The following is a 17,481-nucleotide window of genomic DNA, read 5'->3' on the forward strand; positions in this document are numbered from 1 at the left end:
TAGATCATTCTTGGTAGATTCTTAATACACAAGTCCACTTACTGCCAGGTTTTTAGGAGTCCCGAGAACCGGGGAGAAATTTCAGTGGACATTAGGAAAGCATGCAAAACCTAACACAGAGAGTAACCTGAGCTCAGGATCAAAGTGGGGACCCTGAAACTGCGAGGCAGCGACACTTACACCAAAGCGACACTTTATAATGGGAGAGAGTCTAGGAAAATACTTACTCACATTGTACCACAGTAGAGTCACAGTGTATCATACCAGTGTGTTAAATCATACTTTACTCATAGTCAATTTTGAAGGGATTATTTAATAACAAAGAGGCTTGGTCATACAGCAAACACCAATGTGTGTTTATTTGTGTCACTTTTTTTAGTTCCTTTTTTGGTTCGACTTGCCTGTTGCTCTCCTAACTCAAATCTCCGCCACCTTAAAATTGACTCCAGATCGGTTTCGGCGCGTGTTCACGCGTTCAATTGGAATAAGACTCTGATCCTGGATCAGTTGTGTGTAATAAGCAGAGCCCTGTTGCCAAAGCTAGTCCCTCCCTCCCTCCCTCCCTCTGTCTGTCTGTCTCTCCCTTTCTCTCTCGGATCCCAGCGCTGTCATTCACTCAGCTTTCAGTTTAACACGCCGACTTAAAGAAAAAAGAAAAAAGCGAGCTTGTCTTTTTTCCCCACACTTTTAGTACCTTGTGGTCGAGGGAGGTACAAGGCGAAAGCGCCCACACAAGGCAAAGCGAATTATTTGCCAGGAAAGTGGTCAAAAAAACTGTTGCGTTCCGTGCTGAGCATTAGCCTGCTCTGTACTGCTTACATTTCCTCTTTTTTCCCCTTCAGCTGCTGGATTGCAGAAGAAACGGTGTCCATAGCTTTCGACGCGTGGGTGTGTGTGAACGTAAATGTAGGACGTTTCCTTTTTTTTTTCTTTTTAAATCCGTGTTGTAGTGGCGGTCGAGCTCGAGCTTTATGTGTAAACGCCCAGCTTGTTGACCGGTGGGCTGAAGTTTAGTTTGCAGCGCACGCGCCGAGTAAGTGCCACAGTACTGCATTGAAAGCGCGTGTTGCGCGTCGTAACATTACACCAAGACTCGCTTTTTATTTGCTTTAAGACGTTCACTTATTTCAAGAGGTGCTTTTTAAGAGGAAAGAGGACTCTGCTTGTGTGTGTGTGTTCCTCCTCGCGCCACCACCGTGCGGACAGAAGGGGCACATTTCGCCTCTCGTGCACACTCGAGGCGGAGGAAAAGACTGCGATTTGGACGGGATTTTATAAAAAGTCCGAGCCACTTTCATGCACTGAAAAGAAGCAAAGGAGGAGGTGGAGGAAGGTCAGTCCCAGGAGTGTCGGCTTAATTCCGCGGTTTCCTAAACGAAACAAACACACAAAAAAGGTTGGTACGTTTTTTTTTGTCCCCTTCGTGTCTTTGTTGGTCCACAGGTGTGAATGTTTTTTGCGCGTGTCTGTTCATGCTGCATCTCATGCACTATTAGTGCCATTTATTTATTTATTTATTTTAATTATGGTCCTCTGATGTAAATTGTTTTCAAACATGCCGGTCATGTTGTTTTCCTGTCAGCCCATATTTAAAGCAAACAACCATATCCGTGTTGTTTGTTGAGTGTTAAGCCCGGAGGAACTATTTGTTGGTGATTTTTCTTTTGTTGTTTTTTTTGGTCAATGGTATGTTCGTGTCTTCTCCAGAAGGCTAGATTGGATGCGGAAGTAGCCAAACCATGAAGCTTCCATAACATCTCAGACCTTCCCTAAGTGATCACACACACACGGTGTCGTTTTCGTAATGCGTAAAAAGCATGCGGTGCCTTATTTCACGCGCTCACCGCATCGTGCCAGTGTCACGTCGACTGAAAACGGACCTGGAAGTGTTTTTGCGGAGAGTGTGTATAACGCTGGCGAGTGCGCGTGCATGCGAAATCACTGTAATTAGCCACCGATGGCTTTAATTAACCAGGCGACTAAGAAGGCCGGGTTTAAAACGTAGGGAGTTTTTTCCCCTTCAGGGCTAAAAGGCTCACCTAATTAATCAGGGGCAAAGCAGCAGTCGTCGTGTGTGTGACGTCATGGCGCAAGTGCGCTGAGGGGGGAAACCCTGCGGTTTGTTCTTCTTCATTGTGGAAGACACCCAGACTCAACCCCAGGGGCCTCCTTACTGGACACATGCTGCACTGCCTAGCGTGTTACAGCTTGATTATTTCGACGCAGTGCACTTGTGTATGGAGTATTAATGCACTGGGAATCGCGCCAGGATGATCCTATCCCAGTTTGGAGTATAAACTGTACACAATGTGATCTCTGATCATTTGTCCCATTCTGAAAGTCTTAGAATTGCGATTTCACATTCTTACGTGTCCTTTAGTCAGGACCAGTAGTATTTATATCCAAAAAATATATGTATTCAATATTTTGGTTTATATTAGAATTTGAATGGTTTCATGTTCATATATTTCTGTACTATACCATCACACCTGACCCTCAAACTGGTATGGTGGGCTTCCTCAGTCACCACAAAGATGGATGCACACAAATGCCCAAACGTGTCACTGTATCATTATGAAATTTGCACAGAGTGGGATTCGTGAAGACGTGGTTTCCCAAGGTTTGTGTGAAGATCTCTAGTGGCCTTCCCAGAATAGTGAAGGTTGTTATGGCAGCAAAGAGGGAACCACTCAACGTTAATGGTTTTGGAATGGCATGGTAAATACTCAGTTATCCGTATCATGTATATGTTCAGCCCTCTTTAATATAACACCACACCCCACACACTTCCCATTTCCAGCTATTCACTGGTGCAGAATAAATGGTTAGAGTTTATTCATTTTGAAGGGTCTGGAATATGAGAAATTTGGTGGTTACATTACAGAGGTCACTTCAATGACTGGGGCTGTTCAGTGCTGGTTCAGACTGATTGAGGACATGATTTCAGCTTTATAAAACACCTAGGATTCTTTATAAGTAGGAGTGAGTACTATCGTTTTATCATGTAATGGAATATTTGCAATTCTGAAATGACTGTCGCCACCCTGTGACTCTCCAGCACCATCGCTGCAGACGCTCGACCTCGGCAAGGTCAATATGAATGGCATAACTCCAAAAAACGCAGCATCACCTAGGGTATTGTCCTTGATGAATTCCACAGGCTTGGGGGAAGGCAGTGATCTGAATTCCTTCAGTCACCATTCTCCATATTTAGCTAGCTCAGCAAGTGACTGTCAAGTCTGTCAATTCAGCAGGTGGCGTGGAGCAACCCGAACACTGGTGACTTGTGTGGATATCAGTCAAGCGCTTCAACAAGACATTACTCTGACTTTCTGTTGGAAAAAGAAATATGTAAGCCTACATGCTCATATCTCAGTTCTCATGCCATTCCATCGGCCATTAAGGCACCATAATATTGTGAGCTGTTCTAAAACATTTTTAATGCAATTTTCAGTATTAAAGGCAAAACGATCAACATTTTGAGAAATACCGCTGTAATATTCTTCTAAATAAGGGACAGTAAAACAGGTAATGAGAAACAGGTGTTTTTATTTAAAACATTGGTGAAAAATTTTTTTAGTTTAATAAAAATTGAATAATGACTGTATTTCTGCACTTGCAAGTATGGTTTATAAAATACACAGGCATGTCATAATGGCTGTTTTAATGCAAAACAAGTTACTCATGGAAATTATGATGCGATTGTATCAAGTGGGCGGAGCTTTCATTTTCTTAATCTAGTTCTTAATCGATAGACATGTTATCAATGCAGTTTATCTTTGAGATCAAAAATCTAATTGGCTTGAAGAAAAATGTCATTTCTACTTGTAACCATAAATGACTAAATTATACTATATATAGTCAATAGTATATTATGCTATATTAATGTATTATTACTATACTATTCTATAATATATAATATAATATGTTTTTGTTCAGATTGTGTAAAAGAGGTTTTCAGGCTTTCCCTTACAACTGTTTTCTAACAATATCATAAGCCTCCAGTGTGGTTTAATATGTTAAATGAATGAAAGTAGGCCTGTCTGGTGCTCTGTTCAGACCAGTCAGGCCGTGGGTCACGTTACATTGCCTTTACATTGTGAAAGCAAATCTCTTCAGTAAATGACGTGAGTTGTGTGGTCTGTACTCAAATGAATAGCAGGATCTCTTTTCCTGGCTGTTTGTTTATCATTACACACTCATGCAGTCCTCCTTTTGTCTATATTACAGCCAGGTTTGTTGACAAAATGTACATCATTTGATTTCACGTACTACATTAATGACAGTATGAGAGAAGACATTATAAGATATTGCTAGGTATATTTTTTCTGGTTTGTGCTAGATATTAACTATAATGATCAGGGCTGTACAAATCTTTTCATGTGAGCTAATTAAAAGGAGTTAATTAACTAAATTCAGTCCAATGAATCAATCTGACCAGGGATTATTATTATTATTATTATTATTATTATTTTGTTGCTAATGCAGAAATGTTCTTAAATAAACTAGTTGTTTTTAATGGCTGTTCATTATAAATATTCCAGTTTCAGTAGTATATTAAAGTGAACACCGATAAAAAAAAACACAGAGAGGCACAACTGCATGGACATTTCTCCTTCTTTTTTTGGTTAAGGAAATTCTGTGTTCCAGGGATGTGATGACCCGCTCAAACCTTCCGTTACAAAACCGTGCTTTTCCATTACACTTGCGTGCATCATCACAGGACACGTGTTGCTAAAATGAGGCTGTTTTGAAACTAGAAGGATTGCAAATTTTCATGGCACTCTTTACATGTGCAGGCATGCTCATGACTTCCTCTGGCTAGGAAAAAAAATTGCTGTTGCAGCACTCTCGATGCATGCCCAGTCATTTGAGTGATTAATGGAAGGAACCTGAGAGTAAACCTATTCTTTAGGGTTGTAATTATTGTTAATTTAATGAATCTCAGTTATCACTTTGGTTAATCAGTTAATTGGGCAATGTAAATGAGAAGAGAAAACAAACAAAGCAAACATATATAATATTGTGTTTTATAGTATTCAGCAAAATATCTTAGAGAATTGTTAACGTTATGGTTTTTATATAAGCCTTGCAAATTTGGAATTGTCTCCAAATGACATCTCTTCCTTCTTCCTTCTAGTATAAAGATATAACTTGTGTTACAATTGTAAAGCTGTAACATTACCACTTTCCTGCAGTTGTTGTTGATGAAAGATTGCAGTGACCTATGTTGTGAGTTATGCTTGCTTTATTCAAAGAAATAAGTACATTGTAATTGTAATTTTTTGCAATTGTAATTTTTTTTTTCATATAGTCAGTTTAATGGCTTCAATTTATAGGTAGCTTGCTAGTTATAGGTAGCTTGCTAGTACTATCCCAGGTACGGTGGGCTTGGGTGGGAATACACGCATACAGTTTTAAAGTGCATAGTAAGAGAAGCTTGTCTGAATTTAAAAAAAAGTAAACAGCATATAAAAATTTAGAATTTTCTCTGTGTGCATGTTGGGTTCTCCGACACTGGATTCTCGGGTCACTCCTTCAACCTCCCAGAAACAGTTGAATTAGTTAAGATAAATTGCCTGTAGATGTGAATGCATATGTAAACGCGTCTGTGAATGATGCCCTGCGGTATACAGACATACCATATAAAGTGGACTCCTGCTAAAAAGTGTCTGGGATATGTTCCAGATCAACCACAACCCTGACCAGGATAAAGCAGTTGCTGAAGTCTTGTTTACGATGGCCAAAACGAAACCCATCGAAACACAGTTTCACAGTGGAGGGACTTGGAGGGAGTTGAAAATTTTTACCAATAAATTTTGTAATTAAAACGATTCAAATGAGGTGAAATCATTTGGATAAACGGCACCTTTGTAATAACAGCATGTAACAGCATGTTGGCAGCTAGTGTGTTCTACTGTCGGCATATGAATGTCAAAACGACATGATCATGTTGGTACTTGATCCGGTACCCTTTGTACTTTCTTGCCTTGTGGTTGTGTTACAGGGATGGGCACGTGAAAAGTTGTGTGACTGCGATAAAACTTAGAACATGGAGCGTATAATCCAAGTTGGTGGCATGTGTAGAGATGAACGTGTTATTAAAGCGGTGTGCCAACATGCAAAAATATTTCAAGTCGTTTGCATCATTAAATATCGTGTAGCAATGATTGTTTGTCCCTTAGAGGTAGAAACATGCACAGCTAGTTCTCCTTGTGCAGGATCCATACAAACAACCTCACACAAACGTTTTCTGATTAAGAAAAAAAAGTTGGAGTTTTATGCCACCTATTGAATAGCAATGGCAGACTGTCAGGGCCAGCAAGGCCTTCTCTGCTGGCCTTAACAGCAGTGATCTGAATCACTGACTTGCATGTTAATATATTTAATATATTTTTCCATGAATGTGTACTAAATTATTCCCAATAGTCTATTCTCTACATTTCATAGCTTTTCTCTTGGTTGCGCTGCTTCCAGTAGTGTATATTTATGATAAGAGTATTTATCCAATCATATTTCAGCTAGTGGATGACATCATGTGTTGTCCAGCCTTAAGGCCTTCAGAATTAATAGTGCAGGCGCCCATAGCTTGAAATAAGTGGCAATGAAACTAATCGTTCCATTAACCAATCAGATTTCGAGTTGGAGTCACTGGGTCCATCTAGCAGGCATACGATTACGTCACGAATTTCACGTCTTTTGATTGGATAATTGGAGTAGTCAGAGACAGCAAACCGCATAAACTAAAAAAAATATATATATATATATTTTAACTCACAATGGCTGACAGAGGAGAAGAAATCGATTTGGTCGTGGACATCCTTACAAATGCATTTTGAAGGTGGACTTTTCAAGAAAATCCTTTTGTTTCTTCAGAATAGTCGGTAAGCTTTTTCAAGAACCATTTATGCTTCTGGGTTTTCTTTTTTTTCCTGGGTTTTCAGTTTGTCTTCATTCCAGATCCCTGGGGTGGGCTGTGTGTTTTTTTTTTTTTTTTTTCTTTTTCTTTTTTTTTCTTTCTTTTTTTTCTTTTTTTTCAGTGAAAGGAAACTTGTTTTTTGCTATATGTAATGTAATTTTATTAATGTTCACTATGCCTGTGACACAATGCACTGTTATACAGTGTTTCTATATTCGCTGTGTCTCATTTCGGATGCTGGGTCCTTTGGAGATTGCAGTTTGCTGCATACGGCATCAAGAATTGTCTTTTTTTAGAAAAGTAACCATAATAAATTGGACTATTCCTTGTGAGGTGTGAAATACTGTAGACTAATTGTTTTTTACTTTGTTATTTAACGGTTGATTAGTATCTATTGCCGTGGCATCATAATGATGCTATAGAGGTGGATTAATTCAGGAAGGACACCAGTGAAGTATAGGATTAGCATTATGCTACTTAAATTACTAGAGAATTAAATATAAAATACACTCTTTAAATATTGCAGAAACTTTGTAGTCCTTGAAGCTAATTCTATATAGCACCATGAAAATCTTCCTCAGAGCTAGGGATGCATAAATTAAAAATTAAATTAAATTTTTAATGAAATTTTTGAAATGATAAAACTAATTTTTTTCTCTGAGTGATTCACTAAAACTGAAACGATTAACCTATTAGCATTAGCAATAAGCTCTGTTTATTTTTCAGATAATTGATACATAAACTATACTTGTTCTTTATGTCATTAGCTAGTTGATTTTAAAGAGCATTAGCTAGCTACATTACTTGGCTGGGATTAAGCAGGGATGCAGCATTGAAGAGGAGGTTTTATTCCTCTTTAGAAAAGGGCTGCTGTGCCATCATGTCAATGCCTGATGGTGACAAACTGCATATCTTCAGTTTTAGCCATCTGCTTTTAAGCTCTAACTACTTTGTTACAGCTCCAGACTGCTGCTAGCTTGTTAGCGTGCTCACAGTTGGATCTATACATGAAAATGTTGAATAACTGAGAGAGGACTTGCAGCTGAGGACCAGTAAATAAGAGCATGTTCCTGTTTTCAAGCTCTAATATTAGCTTTAACATGAGGCACGTTATGAATGACAAGGCTCCAGACTTCTGCTAGCTAGTTAGCATGCTGTCAGTTAGATTGGCTGATGTGAGCTTTGAGAAAACTCAGTAAAATAACATTCAGAATATATGTGGCATTGAGGCTAATCTTGCTAACTCGATTTAGAGAGATAGCTACAACTGGACATTACTGTGTACAGTACTCTTTAAAGAATTTAAAATTCTCATGTGGAGCATCAAGATTTTGTTCCTTGTTCTCAGTGTGCTGTTGACGGCTAGCTAGCTAGGGAGCTTGGGGCTGGAGTTTGTGATGAGCTTGTATTGATCATTCTCAGCACAGCAGCCACAGTAGCGATTAGTGAGTGTTGTGGTGTTGTAACTGCAGCTTTAAAGACTATATATATACGTTGTGAAGTTGATGCTAAGGAAATGTGTTCGTATAATGCGAACTTTGTCGAGCTTAGCTAATAAATCATTCATAGCAAAAGACAAGTGTATATTCTTGCTGTTTTGTGAACAACTGTGAATATTAGATATTCAGCATTATAATATATCAACACTTCATTTTCTGTTTGATTCCTTCCAATTTTGGAATCCAATCGGGTTTTTTTAATTGCCCCCATATTTACAAGCTTCTGATTTGAACTGAAGTTCATATTCTTTGTGTTTTATAAAAAGAAAAGCATTACGCAGGTTGAATCGATGAATCATTCGTTGTGATTTCTTGGTATGTAGCTAATAGGCCACACGATGTGAGATATAATGCAATCATGGTACATTAGTGTGTACACTGCCTACTTTGAAATGGAACATGGCTTGGCTAATACATCATCAACGCTGCCGTAAATATCAGCCAAACCCTAATGTACAACTCTGGCAATCTGCTGATATGACTCCCATTATTTCACACCATTAGTTTGTAGGAGTGGAATGTGATTAATGAAGCATGTCATTAAAGGAAAAAAATTCACCCCGAACTGCTGCCCATATCAGTGTTTCTTATCTTAAGTTTTTTTTTGGAATTCTCATGGAATTCCGACTTGACCTTTTTAGTTCAGATGCCTTTCTTCAAAATGTTTTGTTTTTAACTCGGCGGTTTACCCACAAAACATTGCCCAAAAAACCACCTGAAATAAGCTTGACAACACCGTCCACAGCATCTTACTTCACGCTGCCTCGTCATGTAGCTGAACTGCATCAGTCAAACCTGATCATAATCCTAATAAGAATAACCATACATGATGATCAGTGCTTGCTCTTAGAGCTAACAGTTAAACCTAGTCCACTCCAACGGGAGTCATTTCACCATTTGTGAGCATACATTAGGGTTGGGCTGATGTTACAATACAATAACGTTGATGATGTATTAGTCAACCGTGTTCCATTTCCGAGTACGCAGTGTGCACACTAATGTACCGTTATGGCAGTATACATCACATCATGTGGTCTAGCAGTTACATACCTCAAGAAAACATTGCGTATTATTTTCTAAATAAATACAATCTAAATTTAACTTCTTTTATCATAACTGGCAGCAGAATCACTAAACACATTACAGTGTTATTGTTTATTTTGGGTTTTTCAGGGTGGAGTTTTCCTCAGTAAGTGCATTTTCATTAAAAGCAAGATTTTTATCCAAAGCAATATATTGATTCTTTCTTTATTCAAAAAAATTTTTTATACAGAGCAAAAGTGGCGATTTCTCGCAATACACTGCTATATCCTTTGGATGCAATTCAATTTCAATTTATTTGAATAGCGCTTTTAACAATGGACGTTGTCTCAAAGCAGCTTTACAGAAGTATAGAAACAAATTCCTTAAAGTACTCAACTGCTCTAAACTACTCCATTGAAACTCACCTGCAGGGTAAATACATCACTTTCCATCCTGTAATATTTGCACATTCTGAACTGTTACTACATATAACATACATCAGGTATAACATTATGACCACCTGCCTAATATTGTGTTGGTTCCCCTTATGCTGCCAAAACAGCCCTGACCCATCATGCACTGTGTATTCTGACACCTTTCTATCAGAACCAGCATTAACTTCTTCAGCAATTTGAGCAACAGTAGCTCATCCGTTGGATCGGATCACACGGGCCAGCCTTCACTCCCCACGTGCATCAATGAGCCTGGTCGCCGGTTCACCACTGTTCCTTCCTTGGACCACTTTTGATAGATACTTACCACTGCAGACCGGGAACACCCCACAAGAGCTGCAGTTTTGGAGATGCTCTGATCCAGTCATCTAGCCATCACAATCTGGCTCTTGTCAAACTCGCTCAAATCCTTACACTTACCCATTTTTCCTGCTTCTAACACATCAACTTTGAGGACAGAATGTTCACTTGCTGCCTAATATATCCCACCCACTAACAGGAGCCATGATGAGGAGATAATCAGTGTTCACTTCACCTCTCAGTGTTCATAATATTATGGCTGATCGGTGTAATTGCTCATCATTCTACTACATGTAACAATCACATTCTGTTTCTTCTTATTTCTATTCAGTTTTTTTTTGCTTTATTCTTTAAATTCAGTTTATTTTTATGCACAGTCTAGGAGGAGTGGCCTGGGTTTTCATTTCACTGCACATTGTGAACTGTGTATAACCGTATATATATGTGACAAATAAAAATCGGGTCCGCAGCATGTGTTAAATCAACAAGCCTCTTCCAGTGTGTGTGTTGCATGAGTGTGGTAGACTTTACATAATCCTGTGGGTCCGGATGTAGAGCGTGTATGAAGCATAACCAAGAAATTTTCATTCCTAGTCCGAGGCCGAGCCGAGAAGCTACAGTTTATTTTTGAATGTATTAAGCTGTGCTCAGTGGGCTAGCAAGCTTTCCCTTTAATTAAGGGAGAGTGCTGTCTTCTGCTCACTCCGCACCCAAAGTAGATGGAGTCTGGGAATTAGGAGGTTTGAGCCCTGTGAGCATGGCTTTGTGCTGTGCCATGCAATCCATAAACACTTCTGTGTTACACACACACACACACACACACACACATATGCGCACACAGTGTGACCGTGTGTATTTACGAGACTGCACCGAATTAAGAAGTGAATATTTCCTGGATCTCAAGGTGGTGTGAAGTGCAGTGTAGGAGAGATTGCATTTCTGCATTTTGTCAGAATTCTTCTTGTTGCATTAGAAGATATGCAAATTAAATATTTTTGTTGTAATAGCTGCATGCAAATTCTTTGTTTTTCTTGTCATAGCTTTTTTTGTTTGTTTGTTTTCCAAAGCAGCATCTTTCCTGGAGAAAATCCTGGAAAAATGTGTGATCTCTTACACATTATTAACCGAAACTCAACGTCCTGTAATCTTCCACAAAGCAGTTCAGAGAAGCGTTTTCCCCTCACGCTCATGTTGCCTCTCCAGCAGGTGTGTTGCACGTGCTCCGTCACCTCTGCCCTTTCCTGCCCTCCAGTTTGCCATTAGCGCCAATATTAACACCTTTGAAGAGGCCAACAGTTGTTCCCAACTCAAGAATGACTGTGTAATGATTAATGAGTTCAGCTAATTCTCGGCCCTCTCTTTTCTTCACTAATGCAGTCTGTGAGCTTATGCTAATCGAGCAAACCAGCCCTGCAATGAGTGTAGAGACTGACAAAAATGTGTTCACAAACAGAGATGGAAATTGGAGCTGGGTGGAGTTTTGGATCATTATTGTGTGAAAAAGATTGTTTGGAGATTTGTTCACTCAGATGATGATCAAGACATGTGACAGATGCTTCTACACATTGTTCTGATTTATTATAAACACGTTCCTGATGCAGCGAGCTTTGAAACTCGTGCTGTTATCAGGTTTGTGCATGACAAATGGACTCATCTCCTCTATTCAGCTTCTTTGGTTTGTTGTTTAGTTTACTCTATTAGCCTGAGCTGAACACTGGCTTACTAAACTCAAAATAACACCCAAGCTGCATCATAAATGATGCACTAGACACTATTTACTATGTACTCTACCATCTAGTGAAGGGTAGTATCAGCTCAAATGAAACACTACTAACCAGAACTATAAGCCGTTTCCCAGTCGATTGCATATGACGTCAAATGCATGTAACGTGACCTCGCAAGTCTTAGCAGAATACACAGAATTTTTAAAAATGTTGAAAAATAAATCACACAACGTGAGCTAATATAAAAGACTTTTGTAAGATGTCTTGTCCACCAGAGCACTGGAAGCTATTTAGAAACTTTTTCTTATCCAATGTCTGCGTCTGGTAGCCACAGTTAAAACAGTGCATCATCTGGGTACTTGAAGTTTTTCTTCTTGTTGAATTTTCAGTGTGATCACAATATTTACACCATAGAATATACAATACTGCAATTTGGGATGCATTTTAAATTTCTATAGAAGCTGACCCACAATTGGCAAAAAGTCCATGCTTTATAGAGCACCGCATCACTTACACAGAGCATGCACAATGCACAGGGCACCAAATCTATAGGTTTTGCTTTTCTTTATCAATATTAAATACAAATCTTAACAGGAAGACAAACTGGCTTTTATAATACACTGTGCAATTAGAATGAGAAGAACCTTACTGTGTCTAGCAGCATCACTGCATCCCAGCTCCGTGGTAGATTCCTCTAAAGTGTTGATGAAGTCACAAACCCAAAATCTAACTAGGTGACTGCAAACAGAAGCATCCTGATTTGATTTGGGCAAGATGTTGCTTTGAATGCATAATGCCTTGTTTTCTCAGTTTTCTCAGGATAAGATTCACATTTAATTGCATCCAGTGGTCTGAAATGGATCTTGTTTTTTATCTCTACTTTAATTTTTTTGTATGAACTTCAATTCTCAGAATGAAGTGTATTTGTGAGGTTTGTGTGTTTTATTTGTGCAAGTGTGTGCATGTGTGTGTTTATGAGAGAGAGAGAAAGGGAGAGAGTGCATTCGTGGGTGTATATGTGGGATCCCCTTGAGCCTTGAGGACAAGCTTCCAAGTCCTGCTTTGAATGTAATCAGAGCGTAGCACATTGGCGTCTACAGAGAGGGTGGATGGGGTGGGGTGAAAGTCACCCACTCACAGACACGAACAGGACCAAACCCCGACATTCAGTCTGCAGCGGCGCAGGATTTATGATGTTTACAGTAGCACGCCTTTAAAAAAAAAAATAGCGAAACACAAAATTCTGGTACATAAAATGCATCTCTCAATGATTCATCTACACCACAGACATTTTATTATTAATTAAAAAAGGACATGTCATACCTTCCATTTGTTTATAGTTACATCTAATGTTCCTGTTATCACTTACACTAACCATTACAGCAACATTTGTTCCCTTGCGTCTTTATTTTCTTTCTCCTGAAGTTAAGAAAATGCAGCATGTGCTGAGTCCTGTTTTGGAAAGCTTAGCTCCAGCTGATTGATACTGGAGGCTCCTTCCAAGAAATACTCCTCACAGAAAAAAACATATCACCAGTAACACATTTTTTATTTTCCGGTTATGGAAATCTGACTCATCAGACGTTTTCAATCAGCGGAAAGTTTGATATAAAATGAGTCAGGACTCTTTTGGCTTTAAGTGTGAGAAGCTTTTGTTTCGTCTGGTTTAAAGAAAACACCTTCACATTTTAGATACTTATGAACAAACACTTAAGGCATGTCAGAAAGTAGAAATGAGTTTGATTTAATTTTTTGGCCTCTGGGAAAGAGTTAATCCCAATTATGTGGACTGTTGACCGACGGTGTGGTGTAATGCAGCCTGATGCGAGTTACTGTTACTGTACAAGTCCTTGTGTAAGTCGTTGCTATCGAAACGATAATGTATTAGAATGAGGGCATTAATATAAACCTGCGATGTGCATACTGTCAGAGTCATGGTGTTATTCATTTTAAGAATAAAACATCACTGTAGGCATTTGCCTGTTAAATAGCCTGGCTATAATCTGCTCTTTTCCGCTGGATCTGAGACGTCTAATGGTCAACGTTCATATTCGAGGAAGACAACCTGCATTAAAGGACGTGTTCCAGCCAGAGCTGCTGGACTTTATTGAAGCCATCATGCTGCCTGTCAGGCCCACGCAGCAATTATGCTTACATAATGATCGCTGCTGCTCTCCAGCTGTTGGATGTTTGAGTCAGTCTACAGGTTTAGTTTTTTTGTATATACAAGAGGAAGGGATGAAGAAAGGAAAAAGGTGACGCTCGGGAGAGGACGCCGCCGAGCGGGTTTGCTCATCGCTTCGAACACAGCCATTTTGCTTTTTGCTCGCAAGGGTAGTTGGGAGAATGAGATCTGAGAAAGAGGGGAGGAATGTTGGCGGCAAGAAATCTTTCAGCGAGAGCTCTTCAATCCTCAGTGGAGAGCACTTGCTTGGAGAGGGCTTAAAGCTCACCATTCCCACACATGCGCAGTGAAGGCTGAAGGCTGCACTACTCAGCAACGGACGTCCCATTAATCGAGGAGTTCTCTTCCGATTTCCCAGCAGTAACATTACAGTGTTTGATTTAATGTACCACAAAAGATTGGGGTTCGATTCAGTTCACTAATTATATTTTTGGAATGAAGAATCATGCAATAAACCAGTGAGTTCAGTTAATAATTAATAATTCATTCTAATCAATTAAAATAATTTCACCTACTGTTTCTCAGGTACATAGGTCAATGTCAAATTTATTTATATAGCACCATACAAAACAACCAAAGGCTTAATATAAAAATAAAATTATTATATTCAATTCTAAAATGCATTTAAATAAAAATATATAAATAAATAAATTAGTAACTAAATAAAATGTAAAACTGTCTCTATGGTTTGTCAAAAGCCAAAGAAGAGAAAAACATTTTTAAATTTAGGTTTTGAAATTTATTTGTGATGCTAATGAGAGTCACTTATGTTGTATAAACCATTCACACGCTTCATAGCTTTTTTTTTTCTTTCTGAAAATGTTTTATTAATGAATCACACATTTTAGTTTAGAATTTAAAATTAGTTTTAGCATGAGGAGACATTTCAAACCTTGCATCAAGAGAATTAATACATCTCCACACCTACATTTTGTTTTTAGCATTAATAATTTTTTTTAATTAATAAATTCATTTTTAGTTGTATTTCAGCCTGTAATACAATGACCATTAAAGAAAGATTTTGGTCGATCTATCTATCTATCTATCTATCTATCTATCTATCTATCTATCTATCTATCTATCTATCTATCTATCTATCTATCTATCTATCTATCTATCTATCTATCTATCTATCTATCTATCTATCTATCTATCTATCTATCTATCTATCTATCTATCTATCTATCTATCTATCATTAAATAAAAGGATTGTTGCTCATTAGGGAGATTAAATGAGCAGAACACAAGCACTAACTGGATGTGTAGTGCCAGTGCATGCAACTAAAACAAAAAAAATTGACCTCTGATTGGATAGAACGTTTGCAAGTGAGACTTTATCACGTGATCTCAAATCAACATTAGCAGCACCATTTCAAAACTTCCATAAGTTAGTTAGAAAATTGATATCAACAACTCCCAGCGCTCACATAACAGCATTTTTTTCCTTTTTGAAGGGAAAATTTTAACAGGTACATTTTTTTTTGGTCTCATTTAATCTTTTAACATATTGATATTTGTGGCTCTGTCCATCCTCATCTGACATGCTTTCACAAGAAATTTCTTCCTCTTTCACCAGCCATTTTTTTGTCACTGCTGTGGCATTGTTTTGTTTTCCATGTGTCTTGTAATATTTTACATGCTTCCCTGGTGATTACAAAGACAACAGGGTGCTGTTTGTCGTACACACCCTTTCTATATTAAGCCAACATGTTGGGTGTGTTAGCACATATACACAGCCAGAAAGCATGAATGGAAAAAAAAAAAAGTTTTGCTACTGGAGGTAAATTTCGCTACTGTTATGCAGCAGGTGTTGAACGTCACAAAAAAACAAGAAGATGCTATGCATACAAGATTTGGGCTTAAAATATGCACAGACTGAAAAGAAAATTGAAAAAAAGTTAGAGAGATAGGAGGCTGATGGGAGGAGTCTGTTCCAGAATGACTCCACCCCTATTCCCAGAGCACAAAGGCTGACGGAATGAATCTAATGAATATGCAAATAATATGGTAAGTCACCAGATCTCAAAAGTCGACACACACACCTTATTAGGCAGTGTTTTGGTTCATCACCTGTGATGCCTGTTATTTATAATTTGTAACATTTTGCAGATTCTGCAAGGGTTATCATATGACTCTCTCTATATATGTATATCTATATATTTGTTTATATACACATCCTGAATGCTGTAATGGATTCCAAAAGGAAAGTGACCCTGTCTTTATTTGGTCATGAGCACAGATAGAGCCTGTTTGTCTTTCTGTGTCATATTCTGTTGTAAAGGCAAAGTGTCTGGAGATTTTTTTTTTTTTTTTAATATTCTGGGACAGCATTTGTTTGTGAAAAGATAAGAAATCCCAAAGCCGTGGCAGGTGGCTGTGTTAGTTTAGGGCGATGGCCATCTGAGACTGCGAGTCGTGTGAATATCGATTCGTTCCATGCATCCAGAGAAGAGAGAGTCATTTCAAGCAGGATGATGGAAAGGCATCTCAGAAATAAATAGGATGAGCACAAAATCTATCAGTGCAAGCCAATCTTATCTTATTCCTTCTTGGCTGAATATTCACTTCTGTACATCATTTGGTGAATGCACAAGATTATGTGAGCAAAAGTATTGGAACCTGCTTAATATTTGGTTGGATGTCCCTCGCTTGCAATAACTGTATCAAGCCATTGACCCACTGACATCACCAAACTGATGTGATGCTTTTCTAGGCTTCTTTCAGTTGTCGTGGTTGTTGCTTCAGGTGGTTTCTTTCTTCAGTCTCCTCTTCAGGAGGTGAAATGCCTGTGCAATTAGGTTAAGGTCTCTTGATTGACTTGGTAAGTTTAAATCCTTCCACTTTTTCCCCTGATGAAATCGATTTTTATATTGGAAGTGTGTTTTGTGTCCTCGTCTTGCTGCGTGATGAAGCTCCTCTCAATTAGATTGGATGAATTTCTCTGTAAATTGGCAGATTGGATGTTTCTACAGACTTCCGAATTCATTCATGATGAATGTCATCAGCTGCTGCTGATGTTTGTTTTGCATGTCTGGTCGTCAGTACACGAGTGGGTCTTTCTTATTTCAGGTCAAATTTCCCTCCTTTCACATCTTAAAAATAGCTTGCATTTCCCATACAGACAGCTGTCTAATCTTCATGTTGGTTTGTCCTTTTTAATAGCAAAAACAGTCATCACAGGCAAAAACCAGACCAAGTCAGGCCAAAAGTAGACTTTCAAAGCTATTAATTATTTAAACAATCAATCTAACAGGGAAGTCTGGGGCAGCAAGAAATTCCAGTTAGTCCCATTCAGATATTCTTGGTTACTGAAAACACGTGGGTTCAAACAGAGGGTGTGAATAAATAAAAGTCAGGAAATAAAAGCTGAAATTCAGAT

At 38.5% G+C, this 17,481-nt stretch overlaps 1 protein-coding gene across 1 annotated transcript in view; it reads left to right on the top strand.

The window, feature by feature from the left end:
- The first annotated feature begins 581 nt into the window (after positions 1-581).
- The window catches only part of atp2b4 (ATPase plasma membrane Ca2+ transporting 4), a 111,530-nt gene continuing 94,630 nt past the window's right edge, over positions 582-17,481 (top strand). Inside the window, 1 exon segment of the mRNA XM_058372830.1 lies at positions 582-1,396. The gene's annotated coding sequence lies outside the window, so the exon portion shown is untranslated.

Source organism: Hemibagrus wyckioides, linkage group LG21, assembly GCF_019097595.1.
Source record: "Hemibagrus wyckioides isolate EC202008001 linkage group LG21, SWU_Hwy_1.0, whole genome shotgun sequence".
Lineage (NCBI taxonomy): Eukaryota > Metazoa > Chordata > Actinopteri > Siluriformes > Bagridae > Hemibagrus > Hemibagrus wyckioides.